The sequence below is a fragment of the Trachypithecus francoisi genome, unplaced genomic scaffold (genome assembly GCF_009764315.1).
Source record: "Trachypithecus francoisi isolate TF-2019V2 unplaced genomic scaffold, Tfra_2.0 Lachesis_group7, whole genome shotgun sequence".
NCBI classification, from domain to species: Eukaryota; Metazoa; Chordata; class Mammalia; order Primates; family Cercopithecidae; genus Trachypithecus; species Trachypithecus francoisi.
Genome location: NW_022681472.1, coordinates 6,573,870 through 6,598,692, shown reverse-complemented (window position 1 = coordinate 6,598,692; position 24,823 = coordinate 6,573,870). Strand labels below are relative to the sequence as shown.

Genomic DNA, 24,823 nt, shown 5'->3' with positions numbered 1-24,823 from the left:
GATTTTGAGTGCTTTTTGTCAAACGTTGTGTCATTTACTTTTGACGTCCCAGACCTGGAAGTAGTTGTGTCTTCAAAGAGTTGAATTTCTTCTAGTGAAAAACAGCAACTGAAAATAAAATCTGAATAGCAAATGTCCTTTTATACTGGGACGTAATTAAATGTAGGATCTTTCAGAAAACAAGATTTCAATTTCGTTGGCATTTCATGTAGTCAAACATTATTTCATGACGTCTAGATTTGGTGTGTATAGAAATGACTTCCCAACTTTGAATTAACAACTAAATTTATTTCACATTTTAAGTTCTTTTGCATTTTTATTTTCACATATATTATTACTTTACAATCTGCATGGAATTTTTATAGATAATATCAAGTTATATTGCTCTGTACTGCCTTTTAAGCAGATTGAGTGGAGCGTGATACCACACAGAGACTGAGGTGTGCAACTTTTGCAACTTACTGTGTAGTTCTTCACATGGAAATATGTTTAAATGGGGTGTGTATCAAGTGTGAATTTTTCAGTCTATATATTGAGGAGTGCAAAAAAATAGTTTTTTTTGTAAGCTAATTCTTATTTTGGGCCTCATTCCACATAACGTCAGAAAATATCTTGGCCCAATTTGGGTAAACTTATCATTTGGGGTAAATAAAGTCGGTTCAGAATCTCCTTTACTCATTCTTTTCCCTCTATTCAATCTAAAATACTGTTATGGATTGAATGTTTGTATCCTCCCAGGACTCCTATTTTGAAACCCTAAGACCCAGTGTGATGGTATTTGGAGGTGGAGCCTTCAGCAGGTAACTGGGTTTGGGTGAGGTAATGAGTGTGTAGCCCTTGTATGGGAGTAGTGCCTTTGAAGGAGGAAGAGACATCAGGGGTTGCTCTCACTCTCTCTGTGCCATGTAAGGGCACAGTGACAAAGTGCCTATCTATGAGCCAGGAAGAGAGACTTCAGAAACTGAACAATGCCAGGCCTTGATCTTGGACTTTTCAGCCTCTAGAACTGTCAGCATATAAATTGCTATTGTTCAAGCCATCCAGTCTATGTACTTTTGTTATGGCAGCCTGGGCTAAGATGGCTGCCCACGCTCTATATGGCTTAATGAGACCTCTTGGTTGTTTTCGTGGAGGTATTACGCTTGCTCTCTTATCTGTGATCATTCTCATTCTGTGAGGTGGAACACAAGTCTAGATAGTCCTTGAGCACGGTCATGACATCTGGGGCTACTCTGTTTCTTTCTTGTCACAGGGCTGCAAGAGCAAACCAACCTCTACTGTGACATCTCCTCATTACTGCAACTCCCTTGCAGGTTATGAGTCTTGGTGTCACATCCATCCACTATAAGGCCTGCAAAAATCTTTATCTCTTCCCCACCCCATTGAAGAGTTCAGTGGTTTGTCAGGTTAGTTTTATGCCTTGATGCATCTTGCAGCCATCTCAGCACCTCTGTGGTCCCATGGTAGATTAGAAACCTATCTGTGATGTCTGTCATCTTCCAGACCATCAGGAAATGGGGGTGCAGACTCTATTCTCACAAGTACCAACTATTTTGCTTTTTCTTATTCTTCCCTTGGAACTAATTCTGTGTTTGATGGGCAGGGTTTAGGTTTTTCATTGCTCCCCTCTATAACACTCCTTGGTCCAGTAGCCCAATAATTTTTATCTACACTGAGAAGGTAGAGTGAAAAACTTAATACATTAGTTCAGCAAGCATTTCCCAAAAATTTTAGTGTCAAATCTATATAATAGCTATATGAGACTTAAAAGGAAATACATAATGTTTGATTTCTGTGATTTCATTCGTATGTTATTATTGGGGCTATAAATTTCACATAATTTTTTTGGAATTAGGGAAAGAATCTTTAGTTATCTAAAGAAATTTAATGAAGCATGGAGGGATAAAATAAGTTGGTTAACATCTTCCAGGTGTTAAGGTAAAAAGTAACAAAATATACACTAAATATCATTTTATAAAAAAAATACACAAAACATAAAACAAAATTTTAAAAGTAATGTTATTGTCCAGGGTGAAGAACAGGTAGATGAGTTTGATTTATTTCTTTAAAATTGTATATTTTATAAAGTGATATAATTTCTTACTCATATAATAAAAATAAATATGAAATAAATATGAAAAAGCAATATATCAATGCATAATCATCTTAGAAAATATTGAAATATGAAAAAGAACAATGAAGAAAATAAAACTGTGCAAAACCCCAGGTCTGTTATCACTGTCAATGTTTTGGATGTAGTTTTAATTTTTATGCAGACACAGTTATTTTATGTAATTTAGACAATTTTTATGTCCTTTTAACATTTTAAAAAATGTAATTGTGGTAGAAAATACAAACATATTAAAAAATACAAAAACATAAAATGTACCAATCTTAAACATTTCTAAATGGTTTGGTATTATTCAATATATTCACAATGCAGTGTAATCAATCTCCAGAACTTTTTAATCTTGCAAAACTGAAACTCTATACCCATTAAACAACTCTCCATTTCCTTCTCTCTGTAGCCCCTGGAAACCACTATTCTACTTTCTGTTATTATGAGTTTACTACTCTATCTTCCTCATACAAGAGGAATCATATAGTATTTGTCTTCTTGTGACCGGTTTACTTTACTTAGTTTAATGTCCTCAATGTTAATCCATTTTGTAGCATGTGTCAGAATTTCCTTCCTTTTTTTAAAAAAAATTAATTCAAAAAATTTTTAGTAGAGATGAGATCTTGCTATCTCATCTTTCCAGACTGGTCTTGAATTCCTGGGCTCAAGTGATCCTCCTGCCTTGGCTTCCTGAAATGCTAAGGCTGAATAATATACCATTGTATGTATATACTACATTTTGTTTTTCTATTCACTCACCAGTGGGCACTTGGGTTGAATCCGCCTCTTGGCTATGTGAGTAGTGCTGGTGTGGAACATGTATGTACAGATATCTCTGCTTTCAGTTCTTTCAGATATATGCCCAGAAGTATATTTTCCTAAGAATTCTAGATGGTAATTGAATTTTTAATTTTTGAGGACTCTCCATATAGTTTTTCATAGTGGCTGTACCAATTTACATTCCCACCAACAGTGTACAGGATTCTTATTTCTCCACATCCTCAAAAATGCTTATTTTGTCTTTTTGAAAGTAGCCATCCTAACATGTGAGGTGATAGCGCGTTGTGGTTTTGATTTGCATCTCACTAATGATTAGTGAATTCTTGTTTGTCACTTGTATATTTTCCTTGACGAACTGTCTATTAAAGTACTTTACCCATTTTTAATTTTTTTTTTTTTTTTGGTTGTTGTGGTTGTCGTTGAGTTGTAGAAGGTCTTTGTATATTCTGGATATTAACTTTGTATCAGATATATGATTTACAAATATTTTCATCTATTCTGCAAGTTGCCTTTTCACCCTGTATTCTTTGACATACCAAACTTTTAAATCTTGGTGTAATCTAGTTTGTCTATTTTTACTTTTGTTATCTTTGCTTTTGGTGTCACATTTAAGAAATATTTGCCAAACCCAAGGTCATGGACCTTTCTCTGTATGTTTCCTTCTAACAGTTTTAGGTCTGTGCTTCATTTTGAGTTAATTTTTGTATATGGTATAAGAGAAGGTTCCAGTTTTATTCTTTTCCATGTGGAGAGCCAGTTTTCCCAACACTATTTATTGAACAGATTTTTCTTTCCTCATTGTATATTCTTGGTACCCTTGTAAATAATCATTTGACCATATATGCGAGGGCTTATTTCTGGACTTGCTATTGGTCTGTATATCTGTTTCTATGCCAGTACCATGCTGTTTTGATTACTATACATTTGTTATAAGTTTTGAAATCAGAAAGTGTAAAATCTTCAACTATGTTATTCTTTCTCAAGATTGTTTTAACTGTTCAGGGCCTCTTGAAATGTCACATAGATTTTAGGATGGGATTCCCTATATCTGCAAAAAAAAAAAAAATGCCATTGGAATTCTGATAGGGATTGTATTAAATTTTTAGATCACTTTGAGTAGTATTGACATTTTAACAATATCAAATCTTTAAGTCCATGAATATGGGTAATCTTTCAATTCATTCACATTGTCTTTAATTTCTTACAGTATTGTTTCGTATCTTTCAGTGTAGAAGTCTTTAACCCCCTTGGTTAAGTTTATCCTAGGTAGCTTATTATGTATAAGCTATTGTAAATGAAATAGTTGAGAAATATCTTTTTAATTTTTTATTTAGATTTTGATCAAAATTTATATTTCTAGGTTTTCTGTTTCTATCAAATCTAGTATCAGATTTGTTTTTCTTAATTTCCTATCAGTATTTATAGGTAATTTTCCTTGCAGTGATTATCTTGGTACACAATCATCTTGATTATTAAAATCCTGGTACTAATTTATTTTACCTTTGACTTCTTGCTTTCCTCTTTCCTGTTAATACAAATTCTCCACAAGTTACCCCATGCTAGCAAGGTGCCTTCTCCCACTCATTTTCCAAGTCCTTTCTTTCAATTCCTTAGGAGCCAGGGTTCTAATTTCCTCAATCTAAGGTTCTCATCAGGGTGGTACTCTCACCCTTTGTTGTTCTACTCCTTCCACCACAGTCCCTTCATCTGTGAAATTCCCACTTGATTCTGCTGAGGGCGGACTCTAGAGATGCCTTTAGTGTTTTCCCCACTTAAATGAAGTTGCTAATGCTCTCTTTCTCTGGTTTTGTCATAGCTTGTGCTCTGGGTGATGTATTTTTGTTCTTTGTTAAACTGTGTGGTTTTCAGAGGTGTGTGGAGAGATTTGAATTTAGCTGAATATCATTATCCTATGGGAAATTGGAAGCTGTGTGACTGGTGTTAATGCAATAATCCCTAGAAACTTTATAAAATTAATCAGGAAATAAGGTGGGTGGGAGGGTGGGAAGAAACAAAAATAAGCCAAACTTTCAGCACATCAGCATTCATCATAAGATCAACTGCTCTCTGATCCCTTCCTCATAGCTGTTTGGTGCCTATTGTCCCAACATCACATAGAACCATGAAGATTATAGTTCTTCTTAACTGCTCTGTAGATGACAACTTGAGAATTATGAAATGTTAAGTTTTCCATTTGAGACATTCTTTTAGGTCCTGCACACCAATAAGGTCTGAAGGACCTGATAAGGAGCTGACTCACCAAGGAATGCGGTTTCCATATCCAAATAATATCCCCCTTATTCCAGCCAATCAGCAACCCCAATTTTCTAGCCTCTTTCCCTCCACTATCCCATTAAAAACCCCAGCCCAGAACTCACTGGGGAGAAGAATTTGAGTGTCCTTTCTGTCTCTTCATTTGGCTGCCCGTTGATAATTAAACTCTTTCTCTGCTGCAAACGCTGCCATCTCAGTGTATTGGTCTGTTACTCTTCAGCAAGCATACAAACCTGTTGGTCCTACAACATGAATACAGGTAGTAACATATCTGGAATTCATACTTTACTGATTTAATCAATTTGTGCAGATCTGACTGCAGAAGTTCTATTCTATTCTTTCCCCCCTACTTTGTACTTATTTTTCCTGAACCATTTTCTACAATATAACAGTCTAAAGTGAATCTGTATATCTGAGATAAAATATTATGAGAAATCTTTAGTTTTAAGTTTTGAAACTCCTTCATGAAATATTTTATGACTTCATTTTATCTTTATGAAACAATCCCTCATTATTTAAAATTGACGATAATAATAAAAACCAAGTATAGTGTTTGTATGCCTTTCAGTAGAGGTCAACTTCTTTGTACCTCAAGACATGACACCCTTGAAGTCATGTGGCTCTCAACATTCCAATAGTCTAAGGGCCTTTACCAGGAGGTATTTCTGAATCCAGTGGGGTACATTTACAGAATACTTTCACTGGTTCTGTACCTAGTAACAGCAGTTTTCAACCTTGCTGCATATTATTATTTCCTGTGGAGCTATGAAGAAACTCAGTGTTTAGTCTGTACCCTGGACCCATCATTAAATCTGAATTTGTGGAGGCAGGGACCCAGACATCACTATGAGGCTTGGGTAGAACTCAAAATGAGGCCTTACAAGTACTACTGACTCATGTACTTACACTCTGATTTGCATACATCCACACTTGAGAACCACTAGTGAGTTTTGAGACTTCTCAATGCTTCCTATAAATGTTTGAAGAAACATGCTTCTAAAATATTGTATTTCTTGAATTCTAACACATAGCTATATTTTTGAGATTTGGAGTAAAAGAAAAATATTCAGTAGTATCAATTAATGCTGAGGAAAAACAATATCTAGTTAGATGTAAATTCACACTAGTCACTGCTACTTTTAGAAACTGACTGGAGTCACAAACTGGGGTAAAAGAAACTGGTTTGGAACTTTCAAAGCTTCACTAAGTAAATTACAGAAAATCAATTCCTTCTTTATTTTTAGCCAGAATTATGATTTTGATGGCCTTTAAGGCAGGACTGCAGATGAGCTGCAATTGAATTATCTAGAAAATATCCTGAGAGAGTCCGGTTGAGTAGGTTTGTGGGTGAACTTTAGAATTGGTGTGCTTAACAAATCACCAGGTGACTCTGATGCACCGATAATATGCAAGAGCACATTCCAAAGACACTTGATAGAAGGTTTCAGGAATTCTAATTGTCTCAAACCTTGAGAGGCACAAGTAGAAATGATCCAGGGCTATATTTTCATGACATTAACAAAGAGTGTGGGGAAGAAATCACCTTACCAACCTATGGTTGAAGAAAAATGATGGAGAAAGTGCTCATATGTTACATAAATTGTTTTCTTTAAACCGTTTGGTAAGATTAGTTGTATCATCATATTTATAAATCCATTTACAGTATTCTTTCCTGTAGATTTTCAACAGCAGCCACAGGAGGATCAAAATTCATCTTATGCATCTCTAAGATGCTTTTATCCCCTTAAGATGTATCTCATGGTGGTATTTGCCAGTTTTATAACTACCAGTTGAATATATTCAGTGTCATAAAATAAATTTTAAAAAATTATTTATAGTCAAACATATATTTTTCTTAGAGAAGTTGTTACTCAATATATATGACTCCATTAGTCAGAATTTCTCCACAAATACTCTATGTTCCTTAATATTTTGAACCAGGGATCCATTTGAGAATTTGATGAGAGAGGCTTAGAATTCTTACCAATTGAACACATTTAAATGAAATGACAATTTCTATATATTGTTAGGGAATCTATGGACATCCCACAAAGCTCCTAAGGTCCACAGCTTATAGTTTAAAAAGTTTGTATCTAAGACATGTAGTATCTCTACTAATTTATAATTTAATGAGATTCTATATATTTTCCAGGTACCTATACAAGAATGAAATCCATGCACTAGATAAGCAAACATTTAAAGGACTCATATCTTTGGAACATCTGTAAGTAATAGAAACTTTTTTATTAAATCACTCATGGTGACGGTTCAAATAGACAGCTTTTTAAATGCCATTATGTGATAGTTGAACAATTATTTTAAACTTTGCCATGTGGCTTGAATGACTGAATATCTGTCATCAGTCGGATAAAAATCAGAATGTATGACTGTGTTGGCATAAGGATAGGAAGATAGACAGAACTCAGCTGGAATTCCAGCACTGCGTTTATTACTTGTGTGACATTGGGCAGCTTACCCTCTGTGAACCTTTGTTTCCAAATCCTGAAATGCACATATTTCTGCGGTGCATGTTAAGGTATTGCATGCAAAGAGCAATAATGTTTATGAAGCAAAAATGTTTATTACTTGACATAAAATAGGCTTTTTATAGAAGGTAATTTATAGCTGTGACTATAATTTATGAAACAAGTTCAAACTTTTAACTGACATTAGAACTTCCAAAACATGGGATATACCTCTCATTTTACAGGTAATAAAATTAAATTCAATGTTAGTTAAATGATTTGCCCCAATTAAGAGTCTGTATTATTATTATTATTATCATTATGATTATTTTTGAGGCAGAGTTTCTCTCTGTTGCCCAGACTGGAGTGCAGTTGTCCCATCACAGCTCATCCACCTCTTGGGTTCAAGTGATTCTTGTGCCTCAGCCTCCCAAGTAGCTGGGATTACAGGTATGCCCCACTATGCCCCGCTAATTTCTATATTTTTAGTACAGACAGGGTTTCACCACATTGGCCAGACTGGTCTCGACCTTTTGGCCTGAAGAGATCTGCCCACCTAGGACTCCCAAAGTGCTGAGGTTATAGGCATCAGCCTCCATGCGCCGCCCTGTAGCATTATTTTTACAACTCAAACTGACTGCTATCATAGTGTACTTTTTAACATTTGATACTTTATGAAAACCTCAGATTCACCATCATAATTTCGGTGTGAAATATGAATCCTTCAATATCAAAAAGTCATATTGTATACTAATACTGCTACTAAACTGCAATTTGATGTTTTATTCAGAGATTTCTCTCAATTACAAGTGTTTGAAATACAAATACTAATTAGATAATTAAAAAGACTTTCCCCATTTTTCACAACATATGGGATAGTTCTGAAACTCAGATATGTAGAATGCAGTCTGGTTTTTAAGTATTGGCAGGATTTCTGTATATCAGAAGTTTTTGATCCTCAAATTTGTTTCCATATTCAATGTGGTTTCTTAATTTCAAACATGATTTTAAATTATTTCTGTAATAAATATGGTTAGAAGAAATCTAAATTTCTTTTTCATAGAAGGCTGAAGGTTATAGTATTAAAACACAGTCAACCAATCAAAAAAAGTTTTTTAATTGCCTTTGCTCTACTTTTGCCTCTTATTAATTTCCTTTTACATGACTGCTATGGTTTGAAACTCATGCTGAAATTTAATTGCCATTGTGTCAGCATTAAGAAGTGGGAACTTTAAGGATTGATTAGACCATGAAAGATAATGAGTAGATTAATGTTGTCATTGTGGAAGTGAGTTTCTTATGGTGGGAGCAAGCTCTTTATCATGGGGGTGGGTTCCTTATAAAAGGACAAACCAGGATCCTTGTTGCTCTCTCTCTCTTGCCCTCTCTTACCCTTTTGCCATGGGATTATACTGCAGGAAGGCCCTTAAAGGATGCTGGGCCTTCAATCTTGGAATTCCCAGCCTCTGGAATTGTGAACCAATGAATTTCTGATCATTATGAATTACTCCATCTGTGGTACTGCACAAAATGACTCAGAAAGAGAATTGGTACAAAAGAGTAGAGTGTTGCTGTGACAAACACCTGAATATTTGGAAGTGACTTTGGAACTGGATAATGGGTAGAAGATGGAAGAATCTGGAGAAGCAGGATAGAAAAAGCTTGTATTCCCATGAATAGATCATTAAGGGCAATTCTGGTGAGGGCTCAAAACAAAAGGAGAGCTGTAGGGAAAGTCTAAAACTTCTTAGAGGTTGCTTAAGTAACTATAATCAGGATGCTGCTATAAATATGGACAGTAAGGCAATTCTGATGGGGTCTTGGACAGAAATGAGGAACAAGGTAATGGAAACTGGAATAAAGGCCATTATTTTCTAACACGGAAAATAACTTGGCTGAATTGTGTCCATACCAGAGGGCTTTATGTAAGGCTGGATTTAAGAGAATGAATTGGGACATCTGGTGGAATAAATTTCTAAACAAAAAGTTGAAGGAGCTGCACAGCTTCTATTAAATGCCTAGAGTGAAATGTGGGAAGAGATGAATGACTTAAAGACGACATTTTTAATTAAAACGGAAGTGGAACATAAAAATATAGAAAATTCACAGCCTGGTCAAGTAAAGAACAAAAAAAGTGCAAGGGAGCAGCCAATTGATCCTTTGATAAAGGGATTAGTGTAGATAAAAGAAGTCAGGTAGCATTCATCAAGACAATGGGAGAATGACACCCAATTCGTTTCAGAGATCTTTGAGGCAGCCTCAAGAGAGCAGCTCATCATGCCTGAAAAACATCAGCATTCACTACCCTCCACCACCTTAAGTCTCTGCCCCCCAAATTCCTAAGCAGTGCTCCTTGGTCACCTCAGCTGTCACTCGAGTGGCCTCAGGTGTGGATTATGCCCTAATTTGAAGAATGCAGGTGGTAAGCCTTGGCAGCAGATGTATGTTTTAGTATATATTTGTAAACATCACACGATAAGTCTTTAAACTTATTGGTTAAGAACATCTTTAAAAACCATTTTATATGCTTGTTTACAGAATTCACAGAATGGTAAACAGTCCAATTCACTGTAATAAGTCAGCTCACAATACATCTTTGAAGTAACATACATTGATTCATCTTTTAAATGTGGATATATAAACTCCTCACATTATGGCTTAGAAACAAGAGCAAGGGACATCTTTAAAAAGCATGTCTTAAACATGTGATTAAAAAGTTCACAGTGTTAAACAGTTTAATTTATTTTAATAAAGTGCTTCACAATGCATCTTTGAAGTAACATGTCCAGATTTATATTTTCAGTGTGTGTGTGTATATATAAAACTCCTCATGATAAGGCAATAAACTAAATGGTAAGGAACATCTTTTAAATGCGTATTTGTACATTTGTTTACAGAGTTCATTGTTTGGGAAGCAGTTCAATTCACTGTAATAAAGCAGCTTACAATGCATCTTTGAAGTAACACACTCATTTCATGTTTTCAGTGCGCATATATAAACTTCTCACAGCAAGGCATTAAACTAAACGATGAAGAACATCTTTAAAAAGCATATTTTATACACTTGCTTACAGAGTCCGCAGTTTGGTATTAATTCTGCAGATGCACAGAATGAGTGGGCTATGGGGTCAAAAATGGTCTCCACCTAGATTTCAAAGGATGTCTTGGACAGCCTGGGGCCCCCAGGCAGTGCCTTTTCACAGGAGCAGAGCCATTGCAAACAGCCCCTGTGAGGGCAATGCCTAGTGGAAGAAAGGGAGTGGGACTGCCACCAAGATCCCAGAACTATTGAGCTGCCAATGTGCATTGTCAGCCTGGGAGAGCTACAGGCAAAAGACTTCAACCCATGAGAGCTTTGGTTGTGCTGAGCCATAGGACTTGGGCTGCTTGAGGCCTTGGGGGCCCAACCCCTACCCCACCTTGTCCAGGAGGCAGGACATGGAGTCAAGGAAGATAATTCTAGAGCCTTAGGATTTAATGTTGTTTACCCTGTTGGATTGTGGACTTATTTGGGACGAGTTGCTCCTTTTTTCTCGCCTGTTTTTCCCTTTTGTAATAGGAATGTCTATTCTATGCATGTCCCACATTGCATTTTGGAAGCATGTAACTGATTTTGATTTCACAGGCTCACAGCTGTAGGGAAATTTGCCTCAGGATGAATTATGCCTTGAGTCTCACCCATATCTGATTTATTTAAATTTTTGTCTAACTTTTATTGTTACTACTATTATTATTTCAATAGTTTTGAGGGGGACACATGGTGTTTGGTTACATGAGTAAGTTCTTTAGTGGTGATTTTTGAGATTTTGGTGGAACCAACACCCGAGCAGTGTACACTGCACCCAATGTGTAGTCTTTGATCCCTCACCCCTGCTTCCATCCTGACTCCGAGTACCTAGAGTCCATTATATCATTCTAATGCCTTTGTGTCCTCGTAGCTTAGCTTGCACTTGAGAGAACATACGATATTTGGCTTCTATTTCTGAGTTTCTGCACTTAGAATAATGGTCTCCAACTCCATCCAGGTTGCTGCAAGTGCCATTATTTCATTCATTTTTATGTCTGAGTAGTATTCCATGGTATATATACAACATGTTTTCGTCTTCCACTTGTTGGTTGATGGGCATTCAAGCTGGTTCCATATTTTTGCAATTGCAAATTGTGCTGCTATAAACATAGCTGTGCTTGTGTCTGTTTTATATAATAACTTCTTTTCTGTGGATATATACCCAGTAGTGGGATTGCTGGATCAAACGGTAGTTCTACTTTTAGTTCTTTAAGAAATCTCCATACTGTTTTCTGTAGTGGTTGTATTAGTGGTTGCCCCACCAGCATTATAAAAGTGTTCCTTTTTAACCACATCCACACCAACATCTGATATTTTTCGTTTTCTTAATTACATTATGACCATTCTTGCAGGAGTAAGGTAGTATCGCATGGTGGTTTTGATTTGCATTTTCCTGATAATGAGTGATGTTGAGCATTTTTTCATACATTTGTTGGTCATCTGTATACCTTCTTTTCAGCATTGTCTATTCATGTCCTTAGCCCACTTTTTGATGGGATTACTTGCATTTTTCTGACTGATTTGTTTTAGTTCCCTTATAGATTCTGGATGGTAGTCCTTTGTCAGATGCCTAGGTTGAAAATATTTTCCCCCACTCTGTGGACTGTCTTTTACTCTGCTGATTACTTCTTTTGCTGTGCAGAGGTTTTTAGTTTAATTAAGTCCTATCTATTTATTTTTGTTTTTGTGGCATTTACCTTTGGGTTCTTGGTCATGAACTCTTTGCCTAAGCCAATATCTAGAAGAGTTTTTACAATGTCTTCTTCTAGAATTTTTATGGTTTCAGGTCTTAGATTTACATCTCTGATCCATCTTGAGTCGATTTTTGTATTAGATGAGAAAAGGATCCAGTTTGATTCTACGTGTGGCTTTCCAATTATCCCAACACTATTCGTTAAATAGGATCTCCTTTCCCCACTTCATGTCTTTGTTTGCTTTGCTAAAGATCAGTTGGTTATATGTATTTGGCTTTATTTCTGAGTTCTCTATTTCATTCCATTGTTGTACTTGCCTGTTTTTATACCAGTAGTACTATGATGTTTTGGTATTTATAGCCTTGTAGTGTAGCTTATAGTTAGATATTGTGATGCTTCCAGATTTGTTCTTTTTGCTTAGTCTTGCTTTTGTGGGCTCTTTTTTGGTTCCTTATGAATTTTAGGATTGTTTTTTCATAGTTCTATGAAGGATGATAGTGATATTTTGATGGGAATTGTATTGAATTTATAGATTGCTTTTGGAAGTATGGTCATTTTCATAATACTGATTCTACCCATCTGTGAACATAGGATGTGTTTCCATTTGTTTGTGTCATCTATGATTTCTTTCAGCAGCATTTTTTAGTTTTTGTTTTAGAGATCTTTTACCTTTTTGGTTAGGTATATTTGTAAGGTTTTTTGTTTTGTTTTGTTTTGTTTTGTTTTTGTGGTTTTTTTTTTGTTGTTTGTTTTTCAGCTGTTGTAAAAGGGGCTGAGTTCTCGATTTGGTTCTCAGCTTGGTCACTGTTGGTGTATAGCAGTGCTACTGATTTCTGTACATTGATTTTGTATTCTGAAAGTTTACTGAATTCATTTATCAGATCTAAGAGCTTTTCAGATGAGTCTTTAGGGTTTTCTGGTACAATCATATCATTGGCAAACAGCGACAGTTTGACTCTCTCTTTACTGATTAGGATGCCCTTTCTTTCTTTCTCTTGTCTGACTACTCTGGCTAGGACTTCCAATACTATGCTGAATAAAAGTGGTGAAAGTGAGTATCCTTGTCTTGTTCCAGTTCTCAGCGGTAGTGCTTTCTGTATAATGTTGGTTGTGGGTTTGTCATAGATGGCGTTTATTACCTTAGGGTTATGTCCCTTCTATGCAAATTTTGCTGAGGGTTTTAATTATAAAGGATGCTGAATTTTGTCAAATGCTTTTACTGCATCTACTGAGATAATAATATGATTTTTTGTTTTAATTGTTTATGTGGTATATCACATTTATTGACTAGCGTATGTTAAACCAACCCTATATCCATGGTATGAAACCTACTTGATCAGTGTGTATTATCTTTTTGATATGTTGTTGGATTTGGTCAGCTAGGTTTTTGTTGAGAATTTTTGCATCATGTTCATCAGGGACATTGGTCTGTAGTTTTCTTTTTTTGTTACATCATTTCCTGGTTTTGGTATTATGGTAATAGTGGCTTCATAGAATGATTTAGGGAGGATTCCCTCTTTCTTTATCTTTTGGAATAGTTTCAGTAGAATTGGAATCAATTCTCACTTGAATGTCTGATAGAATTCAGTTGTGAATCCATCTGATCCTGGACTTTTGGTTGTTGTTGTTGGCAATTTTTTATTCAATCTCACTACTTGTTATTGGTCTGTTCAGAGTTTCTGTTTCTTCCAGGTTTAATCTAGGAGGTGTGTTTATTTCCAGGAATTTATTCATCTCCTCTAGGTTTTCTAGTTTGTGCACATGAAGGTGTTCATAGTAGCCTCAAGTGATCTTTTGCATTTCTGTGGTATTGGTTTTAACATCTCCCATTTCATTTCTGATTGAGCTTATTCGGATCTTCTCCCTTCTTTTCTTGGTTAATCTCACTAATGGTCTACTGATTTTGTTTATCTTTTCAAAGAACTAGCTTTTTGTTTTACCTTTTGTATTGTATTGTTTGTTTCCATTTCATTTAGTTCTACTCTGATCATTGTTATTTCTTTTCTTCTGCTGGTTTTGGGTTTAGTTTGTTTTTGTTTCTCTAGTTCCTTGAGATGTGAGCCTAGATTGTCTGTTTGTACTCTTTTAGATTTTTTGATGTGTGCATTTAATGCTATGAACTTTCCTCTTAGAAATGCTTTTTCTCTATCCCAGAGGTTTTGTGTCACTATCATCATTCAGTGTGAACAATTTTTCAATTTTCATCTTGATTTAATTGTTGACCCAAAGATCATTCAGGGGCAGATTATTTAATTTCCATGCATTTGTATATTTTTGAGAGTTCCTTTTAGAGTGAATTTCCAATTTTATTCCCCTGTGATCTGAGAGAGTACTTGATATAATTTCATTTTTCTCAAATTTCTTGAGACTTGTTTTGTGGCCTGTCATAATGGTCTATCTTGGAGAATGTTCCATGTGCTGATGAAAGAAATATATATTCTTCAGTTATTGGATAGAATGATCTGTAAATGTCTGTTAAGTCCATTTTTCCTAGGGTATAGTTTAAGTCCATTGCTTCTTTGTGTATTTTCTGTCTTGATGACCAGTCCAGTGCTGTCAGTGGAGTACTGAAGTCCCCATTATGATTGTGCTGCCATCTATCTCATTTCTTAGGTCAAGTAGTAATTGTTTTATAAATTTGGGAGCTCCAGTGTTATGTGTATATATGTTTAAAATTGTGATATTTTTCTATTGGGCTAATCTTTTTAGCATTATATAATGTCTCTCTTTGTCTTTTTAAACTGTTACTGCTTTATAGTGTGTTTTGTCTGATGTAAGAATACCTATTCCTGCTTGCTTTTGGTTTCCATTTGCATGAAATCCCTTTTCCCATCCCTATGCCTTATGCTTATGTGAGTTCTTATGTGTTAGGTGGATCTCTTGAAGACAGAAAGACTTGGTTGTTGGATTTTTATGCATTCTGCCATTCTGGATCTTTTTTTTTTTTTTTTTCTTGCTCTGTCACCCAGGCTGGAGTGTATGGTGCGATCTCGGCTCAGCGCAAGCTCCACTGCCTCTCGGGTTCACATCATTCTCCTGCCCCAGTCTCCTGAGTAGCTGGGACTACAGGCGTGTGCCCCCACGCCCGGCTAATATTTTGTATTTTTAGTAGAGACGGGGTTTCACTGTGTTAGCCAGGATGGTCTGGATCTCCTGACCTTCTGATCCGCCTGCCTTGGCCTCCCAAAGTGCTGGGCCTACAGGCATGAGCCATCACTCCCGGCCACCATTCCATATCTTTTAAGTGAATCCTTTAGGCCATTTACATTCAATGCTAGTATTGAAATGTGAAGTACTGTCCTATTTATTGTGCTAGTTGTTGCCTGAATACCTTGTTTTTATATCCACTGTGTTATTGTTTTATAGGTCCTATGAGATTCGTGCTTTACTAAGATTCTATTTTGGTGTATTTTGAGGGTTTGTTTCAAGAGTTAGCATTTTTTTGTAGTACTGGGTTGATAGAGGTGAATTCTCTCAGCATTTGTTTTGTTTGAAATATACTTTATCTCTCCTTCATTTATGACGCTTAGTTTTGCCGGATACAAAATTCTTGACTAACAATTATTTTGTTCAAGGAGGCTAAAGATAGAACTCCAATCCTGGCTTGCAAGGTTTCTGCTGAAAAATCTGCTGTTAATCTGACAAGTTTTCCTTTATAGACTACCTGGTGCTTTGGCCTCGCAACTCTTAAGATTTTTTCCTTCATTTTGAATTTAGATAACATGATAACTATGTGGCTAGGTAATGATCTTTTTGTGTTAAATTTCCTGAGTATTCTTTGAGCTTCTTGTATTTGGATGTCTAGACCTCCAGAAAGATTAGGGAAGATTTCCTTGATTATTCCCTCAAATAAGTTTTCCAAAGTTTTAGATATCTCTTCTTCAGGAGCACCAATTATTCTAATGTTCGGTTGTTAACATAATCCCAAATTTCTGGGAGGCTTTGTTCATTTTTAAAATTTTTTCTTTGTCAGATTGGGTTAATTCAAAAGCTTTTTTTTTTTTTTTTTTTTTAATTCTGAAGTTGTTACTTCTATTTGTATAATTCTATTGTTCAAAACTTTCCAGTGTATTTGTATTTCCCTAAGTGTGTCTTTCATTTCTAGAAGTTGTGACTGTGTTTTCTTTATGATATCTATTTCTCTGCAAACTTTTCATTCATATTCTGTATTTTTAAAAAATATCTTTTTCACCTTTCTCTGGTGCTTCCCTGAGTAGTTTAACAATCAGCTTTCCAAATTCTTTATCCGGCAATTCAGAGATTTCTTCTTTGTTCGGATCCATTGCTAGAGAGCTAGTGTGAGCTTTTGGGGAATGCTGTAGAACGTTGTTTTGTCATACTTTCAGAATTACTTTTCTGGTTCCTTCTCGTTCGGGTAGACTGTTTCAGTGGAAAGATCTGGGACTCAAGCTGCTGTTCAGATACTCTTGTCCCATGGGGTCATCCCTTGATGTGATGTTCTCCCCCTTCCCCTAGGGATAGGGTTTTCTGAGAGCCAGACTTCAGTGACCATTATTTCTCTTCTGTGTCTAGCCCCCCAGCAGGGCTACTGGGCTCTAGGCTGGTGCTGGGGAATGTCTGCAAAGAGTCTTGTGATGTAATCTGTCTTTAGGTCTCCCAGCCATGGATACCAGTACCTGCTCTGGTAGAGATTGTGAGGGAGTGAAGTGGACTCTGTCGGAGTCTGTTATTGGAGTTTTATTTAGTGTGCTGGTTTTCTTGAATGCTGATTATGCTAGTGGTGAAGCTGTCACATGGCCAGAGGATCTGTGGTTAGCTAGGGTGTTGCAGCTGGTGAAATTTGCTGCTGTTTGCTCCTTCTTTGGAGCAGGGTTGTTCTGAGTCGAAATAATAGCTTGAGCTGGTGGCCTCTAGCCAGGAGGTGATACTTTCAAGAGAGTACCAGCTGTGGCAATAGGAGGGGGATATGGGTTTGCCCTACATTGGTCAGGATAGGTACTTAGATTTCTCAGGTGATGGGTGGGGCCATAGAGCTCCCAACAGTTTATGTCTTTTGCCTTTGGCTATCAGGGCGGTGGAGAAAACCATCAGGTGGGGGCAGGGTTGGGCGGTACCCAGCTTAGACTCTTCTTTGGTGGGGTTTGCTGCGGCCACTGTGGGGGATTGAGGGGGTGGTTCTTTGGCTAATGGAGTTATGTTCCAAGGGGGATTATGACTGCTTCTGCTGCTTCATACAGGTTGTCAGGGAATTGGGGGAAGCCAGCAGTGACAGGCCTCACCCTGTTCCCATGGAGCCATCAGGGCCAGTCTCACTCCTGCTGTGTCCCGTCCATCTGCACTGAGTTTATATCCATGCAGCCTCTGTGCAGGGCTGAGATCTTGCCCCAGGCTGCAAGCCTCCTGACTGAGAAAGCAAGTAGGGCTCTCAGGCCTTGCCCCTCCCCACCTGCCTGCACCATTGGCTGGAGGTTCTGTGCTCATTTCTGTACTTTATGTTCACCCTCCACCCCAGATTTTGTTCAAGAAAGTTCATGCTCAGTTGCAATTATTACCAAGTTCAACTAGGAGCTTCCTTCACCCTGTGGCCCCTCCCCAATTCTGCTAGCTGCCTTCCCTTCCTTCCCCAAGGACCTCTGTGAGGTAAGGCTAGGAATGGCTTCCCTGGACTCAAGCTGGTGACCAGGAGTGCCTAAACGGCTCTTTCTGCTGCTTTTTCTACTTTTATATTTCACTCAGCTCCCTAAATCCCATCCAAGTACTAACCAGGCCTGATCTTGCTTAGCTTCTGAGATCAAACAAGATCAGGCACATTCAGGGTGGTATGGCTATAGACTCAGCTCCTTAAATCCATTTCAGCTACAGGTAAGGTTAAATTCTTCTCTTGTGATCTGGATTTTTAGGTTCCTCAGGGGGAATGCATGTTCAGAGGCTGAATTTTCCCCCTCTAACAATTTAGGAACTCACAGTTTTCTGGCTGTCTCACAGCACTTGTAGCAGCAAGCAACTGCTTTCAAAGAGTCTGTGAATTCTTTTGGTTTTCCTCATATGTTTCTGTAGTGGTTATTGAAGCAAGAGTTCACAATGTAAGTCTCCAGGTGCTGTTCTGTCTGTCCAAATGGGAGCTGCACTTTAATTCTGTTTTCCATCCGTCATCCCTGCTACCCACCCATATCTAATTTAAATGAGACTTTGGACTTTAGACTTTTCAGTTGATGCTGGAATGAGCTAAGATTTTGAGGCTATAGAGATGAAATTAACATATTTTGAATGTAAGACAAACCCAAGCTTGAATGTTTGTTTCCTCTGAATATCAGGTTGAAATTTAATTGCCTTATAGCAGTATTGAGAGGTTGGACCAAGAAGGCTCTGCCCTCATGAATAGATCAATGCCATTACTGTGGGGGTGAGTTCCACATCTTGGGATTGGGTTCCTTATGAAAGGAAGTGCTTTTCCCCTTTTGGCTCTCTCTCACTCTCTCTTTGCCCTTCTGCCATGGGATGACATGGGATTGAGGGGACTATTGGCCCCTCAATCTTGGACTTCCCAGCCTTCAGGGTCATGAGCTAATACATTTCTATTCATTATAAATTACCAAGTCTGTGGTATTTATTTTAAAGAGCAACACAAAACAAACTAAGACAATGACTAATAAACTATCACTGTGATAAAATGTGTGCTTTCATCTTTTTAAAAAATAATTTTAAATTGTGTAATGCTTTAGGTAATGTTTACTATATTGCTAAATCATCACATTAACCAATCAAGTATACATTTTTAAATAAAGACAAAATGGAAAGCCCTCATCACTGTGATGTTTTTCATCAAATATATTTACAGATGGCTTATAAAAATTAGCATATGAAAAGTTCTAATTCCCATTTAAAATGCACGTAATTCTCAGCAGTAAGTGCTTTATATTCTGATAATAATTACTGGTTTGACTAATATTGAGTAATCCTAGTATTTAAAGCCAAGAAAACAGACATTTTTGCTTTCTATTTTAAAACTGATTCCATGTTATTGGGAATCACTATTCAAAGAGAATTTCTGGTTTCCAAACATGTAATCTATAATCCTTAAGATTTATCATAATTTTAATCATAACTCTGAAAATCAACTTTATTTTAGTATATCTTGGCAGAACAGTGATAGATCTTAAGGTGCCTGAGATATTTGTTCTTTATACTGTCTGTATTTTAATGTTTCTTACTGTACATCATACGTTTTAAATTAAATTTATTTTTGAGGAAGGCAGAGACAAATAATAGATCTTTTCAGAGGTCTTGACAACAGCACAGTATAGAAATGTCAATCCTATTGACAAATGGGATCTAATTAAACTAAAGAGCTTCTGCACAGCAAAAGAAACTACCACCAGAGTGAACAGGCAACCTACAGAATGGGAGAAAATTTTTGCAACCTACTCATCTGACAAAGGGCTAATATCCAGAATCTACAAAGAACTCAAACAAATATACAAGAAAAAAACAAACAACTCCATCAAAAAGTGGGCAAAGGATATGAACAGACATTTCTCAAAAGAAGACATTCATACAGCCAACAGACACATGAAAAAATGCTCATCATCACTGGCCATCAGAGAAATGCAAATCAAAACCACAATGAGATACCATCTCACACCAGTTAGAATGGCAATCATTAAAAAGTCAGGCAACAACAGGTGCTGGAGAGGATGTGGAGAAATAGGAACACTTTTACATTGTTGGTGGGATTGTAAACTAGTTCAACCATTATGGAAAACAGTATGACAATTCCTCAAGGACCTAGAACTAGATGTACCATATGACCCAGCCATCCCACTACTGGGTATATACCCAAAGGATTATAAATCATGCTGCTATAAAGACACATGCACACATATGTTTATTGCGGCACTATTCACAATAGCAAAGACTTGGAATCAACCCAAATGTCCATCTGTGACAGACTGGATTAAGAAAATGTGGCACATATACACCATGGAATACTATGCAGCCATAAAAAAGGATGAGTTTGTGTCCTTTGTAGGGACATGGATGCAGCTGGAAACCATTATTCTTAGCAAACTATCACAAGAAGAGAAAACCAAACACCGCATGTTCTCACTCATAGGTGGGAACTGAACAATGAGATCACTTGGACTTGGGAAGGGGAACATCACGCACTGGGGCCTATCATGGGGAGGGGGGAGGAGGGAGGGATTGCATTGGGAGTTATACATGATATAAACGATGAATTGATGGGTGCTGACGAGTTGATGGGTGCAGCACACCAACATGGCACAAGTATACATATGTAACAAACCTGCACGTTATGCACATGTACCCTAGAACTTAAAGTATAATAAAAAAATAAAATAAAATAAATAAATCACCAAAGTGTCTGCATAGGCCATGCTCCACTCAATAACAATAAGACACAAAGCAGAAACCTAAGAGAAACTGGAAGAAGTCATCACTGAGGGGCAAAACCACACAGAAAAGGGGGCTTATGGAATGCCCACTGTGTCTGCCCTGTTACCTGCCTTCCATTCAGGCAGAATTTCAAATGCAGAAATGGGAGTGATGAGAAGGGATGTGCTGGGCGCCAGGTCCCTTTCCTCCCACATTCCCTCCTCAGCATAGCTGCTGTCAGACCTTTCCTTATTTCTGCATCTATGTGCAGGTTTGCTGTGTCCAGTCTCCCTCCCTCAGGAGACTGTTCACTCCCTGAGAACAAAGATCTTGCCTGATTGCTCACCCCATCACCAAGAAGACTCTGGCCCCATCTAGGCCCTGGGTACCATTATATGCATGATGTGCTTTCTGAGACCAAGGCCAGGAGCTCTGGTTGCAGGAGACGCATGAAGAAGGAAAAGGTATCAGGTCAGAAGCTGACTCTTTTTCTGAAAAAAATTACTGCAATTTCTACATACAAGAAGTTTGCTTTTAAAAGGACATACACCTGTCTCTGGACACAGTCCTTTCTCACGAGCTTAGACCTGGGTCGTGTTGGGACAAAGAACAACCCTCCCCTCCCCCATCCTCTACCACTATCACCACATGCCTGCCTTTTGTCAATACTTGGGAAACCTTTATCTGAAGGGAGTGCTATCCTCCTCACTCAAAGAGAAAGTGGTGAAGAGGGGGAGGGAAGGAATGGCAGGAGGCATTAAAAAAACAGAACTGTAATTATTTATGTGATGAAAAGGTTGTTCTCAGGATGCTGTGCAGAGACACGATGTGATGGAACTATTCCCATCACATTAATAATAATAATAAAAAGGCCTTCACCTCCCATGGAAAAAAAAAAAAAAGAAATGTCAATCCTGCTGCAGACATAAATGTTCACAATTAGTATAAAAATACACTTGATTTTTCTATTGTCTTCATGACATAGCCTTTAACCCTAAAAAGTACGGTTGTGGGGAGTGAGGAAGGGATATTGAAGAAAGATTTGTCAGCCTTATTCTTTTCTTGATTTTTTGCTGATTGAAAATTTGCCAAACTACATTGGTTTCAAGTATAAATGTTCTCTTTATGTTGCATTAGGTTATTTTCTATGTGCTGGCTACATCAAGAGAAATTTGGTAAACACAACATTGTCACAGAATAAACAAAAAAGTTACTTTAAACATCAGTGAGGGCTAGGTAGTTCCGAAGAACAACCTGATGTTATATTGATTGTGTCAGTGCAGAAGATAGCATAGGGAGGAGTAATCATCTTGTAAGAATTGTAATCATTGAATTTTTATCAAAGAAAATAGATGATAATTTATTATCAGGTCTCGCCCTCCCCCGCTGCTTGCAGCATCAGCTAGAGCTTCTGTGCTCATATCTGCACTTTGTGTTCACCCTCCACCCCAGATTTTGTTCAGGAAAGTTCATGCTCAGTTGCATGGAGTGTATCATACTTTAAAATGAACAGACTTGAGAGGATATAATGAACTTTTACCAAAGGTAAAGACCTTTTGATTAGGTATTATTTTCTCCTTTTACATACACATCCTGTTAGCTAGATGTTTCTACTCTACAAATGGCACAGAGAACTCTTCAATCACTCCACTTTTCAGAACAAGAGTAATCGGTATGTTCTTAGAAAGCACCGCTTACTAATGCTGATGTTAAGCAATCATCCTGCTTTCAGTTATTCCTTGTCTACAATTTCTGCCTTTATTTCACTGGTAGAGCTGACATATTTTCATATTTTTATTGATTATCCTTGCCAATAAATTTTTCTTTTTTCTTGCCTCTTTAGTAGGCACCAAATATCTCTTTTGTGAAAATTGTATCTTCTAGCTATGTTCCTCATATGACCTTTGAACTAGAAGAGTTATAATCTACTTTGACTAGTCATTATTCCTTCCTTCCTTCCTTCCTTCCTTCCTTCCTTCCTTCCTTCCTTTCTTTTTTGAGATGGAGTCTCTCTCTGTTACCAGGCTAGAGTGCAAAGGCGTTATCTCGGCTCCACTGCAACCACCACCTCCCGGGTTAAAGCGATTCTTCTCCCTCAGCCTCCCAAGTAGCTGGGATTACAGGTGCATGCCACCACACTCAGCAAATTTTTTGTATTTTTAGTAGAAAAGGGGTTTCACCACGTTAGCCAGGATTGTCTCAATCTCCTGACCTTGTGATCTGCCCATAGTCATTATTTCTTAACTTACATTTCCTCTTCAGTGTATAGCCTTATATTTATTGCCTCTTCTTCTCTTTACCTGCTTACTTATTTCTAAGTGGGATATTTTACTAGAGTACCTTTTTTAGTGCTGAGATTACAGAAATGAGCTATAGCATCTGGCCAACTTCTCTCTCTCTTTTTTTTTTCTTTCTCATAAGGGCATTACTCCATCACAAGGGCCCTACCCTCATGATCTAATCTAATTCTTTTTTTTTTTTTTTATTATACTTTAAGTTCTAGGGTACATGTGCATAACGTGCAGTTTGTTACATATGTATACTTGTGCCATGTTGGTGTGCTGCACCCACCAACTCGTCAGCACCCATCAATTCATCATTTATATCATGTATAACTCCCCATGCAATCCCTCCCTCTCCCCCCTCCCCATGATAGGCCCCAGTGTGTGATGTTCCCCTTCCCGAGTCCAAGTGATCTCATTGTTCAGTTCCCACCTATGAGTGAGAACATGTGGTGTTTGGTTTTCTCTTCTTGTGATAGTTTGCTAAGAATGATGGTTTCCAGCTGCATCCTGTCCCTACAAAGGACGCAAACTCATCCTTTTTGATGGCTGCATAGTATTCCATGGTGTATATATGCCACATTTTCTTAATCCAGTCTGTCACAGATGGACATTTGGGTTGATTCCAAGTCTTTGCTATTGTGAATAGTGCCGCAATAAACATACGTGTGCATGTGTCTTTGTAGTAGAGTAATTTATAATCCTTTGGGTATATACCCAGTAGTGGGATGGCTGGGTCATATGGTACATCTAGTTCTAGATCCTTGAGGAATCGCCATACTGTTTTCCATAATGGTGAACTAGTTTACAATCCCACCAACAGTGTAAAAGTGTTCCTATTTCTCCACATCCTCTCCAACACCTGTTGTTTCCTGACTTCTTAATGATTGCCATTCTAACTGGTGTGAGATGGTATCTCATTGGGTTTTGATTTGCATTTCTCTGATGGCCAGTGATGATGAGCATTTTTTCATGTGTCTGTTGGCTGTATGATGTCTTCTTTGAGAAATGTCTGTTCATATCCTTTGCCCACTTTTTGATGGGGTTGTTTGTTTTTTCTTGTATATTTGTTTGAGTTCTTTGTAGATTCTGGATATTAGCCCTTTGTCAGATGAGTAGGTTGCAAAAATTTTCTCCCATTCTGTAGGTTGCCTGTTCACTCTGGTGGTAGTTTCTTTTGCTGTGCAAAAGCTCTTTAGTTTAATTAGATCCCATTTGTCAATTTTGCTTTTGCTGCCGTTGCTTTTGTGTTTTAGACATGAAGTCCTTGCCCATGCCTATGTCCTGAATGGTACTACCTAGATTTTCTTCTAGGGTTTTTATGGTATTAGGTCTAACATTTAAGTCTCTAATCCATCTTGAATTAATCTTCGTATAAGGGGTAAGGAAAGGATCCAGTTTCAGCTTTCTACTTATGGCTAGCCAATTTTCCCAGCACCATTTATTAAATAGGGAATCCTTTCCCCATTTCTTGTTTCTCTCAGGTTTGTCAAAGATCAGATGGCTGTAGATGTGTGGTATTATTTCTGAGGACTCTGTTCTGTTCCATTGGTCTATATCTCTGTTGTGGTACCAGTACCATGCTGTTTTGGTTACTGTAGCCTTGTAGTATAGTTTGAAGTCAGGTAGCGTGACGCCTCCAGCTCTGTCCTTTTGACTTAGGATTGTCTTGGCAATGCGGGCTCTTTGGGTTCCATATGAACTTTAAAGCAGTTTTTTCCAATTCTGTGAAGAAAGTCATTGGTAGCTTGATGGGGATGGCATTGAATCTATAAATAACCTTGGGC

General features: G+C 37.4%; 1 protein-coding gene across 1 annotated transcript in view; it reads left to right on the top strand.

Moving 5' to 3' along the window:
* PXDNL (peroxidasin like) overlaps positions 1–24,823 on the top strand; it is a 409,080-nt gene that overhangs the window by 126,916 nt on the left and 257,341 nt on the right. Inside the window, exon 4 of the mRNA XM_033203626.1 lies at positions 7,326–7,397. The gene's annotated coding sequence lies outside the window, so the exon portion shown is untranslated. The remainder of the gene's footprint in view (positions 1–7,325; positions 7,398–24,823) is intronic.